Source organism: Maylandia zebra, linkage group LG14 (assembly GCF_041146795.1).
Source record: "Maylandia zebra isolate NMK-2024a linkage group LG14, Mzebra_GT3a, whole genome shotgun sequence".
NCBI lineage: Eukaryota > Metazoa > Chordata > Actinopteri > Cichliformes > Cichlidae > Maylandia > Maylandia zebra.
The window spans coordinates 10,652,993-10,657,454 of NC_135180.1; the positions used below are offsets into that span (position 1 = coordinate 10,652,993).

General features: G+C 35.7%; 1 long non-coding RNA gene across 1 annotated transcript; it reads left to right on the forward strand.

Annotated features, from left to right (window-relative positions):
• The first annotated feature begins 523 nt into the window (after positions 1-523).
• LOC143421928 (uncharacterized) lies at positions 524-3,595 on the forward strand. The gene is made up of 5 exons (XR_013101528.1): positions 524-842; positions 1,740-1,990; positions 2,158-2,323; positions 2,444-2,539; positions 2,991-3,595. It is a non-coding gene; the product is annotated as an uncharacterized LOC143421928 (long non-coding RNA).
• The last annotated feature ends 867 nt before the right edge of the window (positions 3,596-4,462 follow it).

Here is a 4,462-nt window from a genome sequence, read left to right on the forward strand (position 1 = left end):
CTAAACAGTTTGATTAGGCTGTAAAATAGGAAAGAGAAACAGAAAATATGGCTCTGAGCAGCTGCGTGTGTGTGTGACAGGAAGTAGTGTGTGACAGGAAATGGTGTGTGTGACAGGAACTTTGCATGCCCATAAAAGGAGACTCACTGTGACAAGTGAGCACCCAGAGAGAGAGATGAGTTAAACTCTAGGCAGAGAAAGCGAATGGAGGTTTTAAGAAAAGAAATGAAAAGGATATTAATTGTATGCTTTAGTGTGTCAATACAGGTTACAGACAGTGGCGTGTCTAGAAAATTTTTGTTGGTCGGGCCAGGTAGGGGCACGGATTTGGAGAAGGGTGCACTGTAAGACCGAATAGTAATAGTTTGATAAATGAAATGAGTTCCAACTACTTAAAAACCTGTTATAAGTTCATACACCTTTATTTTTTTGAGTAGTTTGAACAAGTTTGTTTTTTCAAGTTATCAGTACTTGAATATATTGATTAGTTTCTGGCATTGCCCTCAAATAATTTGAGTTTTAACACTGACGTCACTTACGTGCCTACGTACGTACGTACCTACGTGCGCCACCTGTTTCTTTATGAAGTGCTGGCAACCATCTTGGATTCCTCGCTTCGAGTGCGAATGCCCGCTCATTACTCCGAAAGAAACTTGTGGAACGTTAATATCCGAACAGAAATAAAAACATTTGTCAAGGGTTTTTTGCGGCATTGCCTTTGACGCTGGATAAAGGAGGGCGTGCTATGGTATGTTACGGACTTTTGAACTGGAACAGCTAACGCTCTGCACTTGGCTAGCTGCATTTACCGCCTTTGCAGCATCTTCAGGAGCGCTTTTGTGGTAAGTTTTATTTTTTCTGAAACTATAGTTCTCCGTTGTAATATGGGTTTTTATCGTCATAAATGTACAACTCTAGCAGGCATTTAAGAATTACATGCATGCGTCGTTTTATCCATGTCGGCTTGGCCCCAAAGTGTTTTGCATGAATTATGCTAATAAGCTCATATTTAGTATAACACATTAGTCCGAGCAGAGGCTGGGACTAATAATGTGTTAATAACTTTTCTAATCTCTTACTATTTTAAAAGAAGTCTTTAGAAGGCATTTCTGGATTTGCAGATTATAAACTGCCTTGTGGTTAAATTGTTGAATCAATATGCACTGCTGCGCTGCTTCACACTTGGCGCATACATGGATATTGATATTGGCTAGCCCATTTGCTAACTGGTGGAACTTGAAACTTACGTTTAGTTCTCTGGAGTTGTACATATTAAAACTGGGGCAGCAAAATTGTAGGCACAGGACATACTTACAAAAGCAGTGATTAATCATTACATAATTACGCGGTAGAACTTGGTTTACATTGCAAATAGTTATGTATACTAAGTTGAAATGTAGAATCTTCTGAACTGTAAAATTGTTGTGCCTGGTCTATTTTAGGTTAGCTTAAGGGTGAATCCATCAATAATATATTTACCAAACAGTTATTTTTTCGTTTTATTTTATTCTGATGCCCAGTGTTCATTAGTGAAAGACTTAGTTTGTTTTTTTTCTGTCAGGGGCTGGGTCTGTGACACAGCATTTTGAGTTTATTTTGTATTTTTGCTTTATGTTATATTGAAATGAGGTGAAGTTCTTGTATTGTTGTTATTATTAGTTAAGGTTTAGTTGAGTTCTGGGCTGGTTATGTTTCATCTGTGTCTCCTTGGTTGTGTGTCTTTTCTGTTCTCTTTGTAGTCTGTCTTGTCTTCTGTGTTTTACTGTTATGTCCATGCCAGGGCAGAAGTAAATTTTCAGGGGTGAAGATGCTGTTTACCTTGACCAGCTAAGACTACAGATTGTAGATGAAGTCGAGAAAAGTGAAAAGAATCCTGATTACAAAGCTGATGCACACAACTTTGGCCTTGCAATGCAAAGAGATCATCAATGATGACCTACCAGTAGGTCAGATCCTGGATTGCTGGCCTACTCTGAAATCCCAGTCCCAGGTAAGAATGTATATAGATGGATCTAACAAGATGTATTTTATGTCAACTCCTGTTATCTGGCCTGTCTGAACAAATTATGCCTTTGGAGTGTAAGGATTTTGATGTATTTTGCAAAGATTTATAGACTAATTGAAACTTGTAAACACAAATGTATCCTGTGTGTTCAGATCTGTGCAGAATTCCACAGGATTACAAACCTCCACCTGAAGAACCACTTTTATGCTGTTGGACCAACATGCTCCCCGGCTCCAGAGCTTATTCAGAAAGAAAGCTGTTTGCACAGGGAACGTGTCTGATGTCCTGTCTCAGCTCTTCAGAAGCTATAATCTCCAGGTTAGTGGGTTTTTGTCTTGTTTTTTGAGCTTTAATTAATTTGATCAATTTTTCAATTTTAATTACCATTCTTGACTAGGTTAGCCAATAATTTAAAATAAAAATTTTCTTGTGATGTAGGAACAAGCTGATATCCATGCCCAAAGTGCTGGTGTGCTTCATGCCCTCTCTGCCTATTTGTACGAAGACACCTCTACCTTCATCAAAACATGGGATGTAAGTTTTGGACAAAGTTGTGAACAATATCTTAGTAGCATCCTTGTTTAGATTTCTCAAAACATTATGACACTTTGAGAGTTTGAGAAGCATCTCCATGCTTGGATCTGTCTACAACAGTGTCCATGTCACATAATGGAAACACTACATGTTTTTAATGTGTGTAGACCTTCCATAATGTTCCTAGCCCAACCATACATCACTGTACAAATGAAAAAAAAATATAACTCCTATTGACTTTCTGTTGTTATTGCTACGAAGAGGTATGACTTTGCTTTACTAAAAGTACTATTTTTGTCAGTTTGTTTTCTCAAATCTTTGGTGTGTTGTGGCTTTTTTGTTGTTCAAACAATTGATTTCTGAGCTAGTAATAATCCAGAAATGTGACTTGTATAGATGAAACTAAGAGAAATAGGAATGCACTAACATGTAGTAATTTTGTTTTCTGTAGATGATGCATTCTGATAGACCAGATATTAGTGAAGTGCCACTTGGACTCCTCCTGATCAGAGCCAATTCCAGCGATGCAACATTCTTCTGCCCTGAGAAGACTGCAGTTTTGGTCGAGGGTAACATGATCATTGTTTTCACCACCCTGGCTGATGCATTTCTAGTAATATTTGGACTGACCGACATCCTGCACCTAAGCTACCCAAAATGTTTGGCCAACATTTTTGACTTTATTCAGAAAGTTTTGATGGGTCTGGAGGGTGGGAAGTTGAAGCCCAAAGTGCTGAGTCTTAAAAATGATCTTTTGGCAGCAGAATAATGTCCAGGATTCCTACACAGCCCTCAAGTGCCTGTTAAAGCAAGTAATTCAGTTTATCATGTTTCCAAGTCTGGATAAGTTTTTTATAAAAAGAGAGAATAGAATAAAGAAATCTTTGCAGACTCTGTTTCATACTTCATTATCTAAAAGCCACATCCAAAGTAAAAGGGGTGATTTTATTTTATTTATTAATTTTTTTCCCCCATCATCACTTGTGTTTTAGTTGATTTTGATTGTGTTTTTAGTCAGATAACTGTAAATCTATAGAGAAAATGAAGGACAATCTCACTACATTTCTGGCTTTTAGGTGGGATCTTGAATGTCACTTAAGGAACGTTCCTCCTGAACTACTCATAACTGACATAAGGCGCTAAGGAGGTTTATAACACTTTGTTTATGTCTCTAAAGAAGTATTTTTCTATTTAAAGTTTTATTGCTTTGTTGTTGAGACTGTGATTGCACTCTACAAATGTGCATTTTGCATAACCGCAGTATTGGCATATTAAAAAGGTTACCAATTATATTTCAGTGTATTAGCTGCACTATACTATACTATTACTTTCATTCGGTTTTCCCACCTAATAATGCAGGATTTTATTTTCCTTTTGTTTGTTTTTTAATAAAAAGGCCATACTCATGTGTTAATCAAATTTGAATACTCTTAAAACATGTTGTGAAATTCTTTATTTCTAATATTGTAACCTTGTGCCAAAATTTCTGACATTATTCCCTATAAAATGTGGTGGATTTATGTCTTTGGGCTTTTTGTTAGAAAGGCTATGTGTCAAAGTAACTCAATAGATTTGTAACTTGAATTTATATTTTCTGTCTTATGTTTTTACAAGTGTAATTATTTTGGGCACTTTTTTTTTTAAATATCAAATTCAAAACACAGTAGATTTGGATATTACAAGCATTTGTATTTAAAATTTTTGAGTTGTATTAGCTTAAAATGGTTAACATTTTGAAACTAAAAATTAATTCCTTAAAGTTACTTGAGCTAGATTTGTACTTGAAACTCAAAATATCAAGTAGAGAGTACTAAACCAAAAATGTGGATATAACATAAAAACATTTATCAATGGTACTTAAAAATATTTATCTAACGCTAATAAATAAAGTGTGTTTATTTAACTTTTATTTTTAAGTTTTAG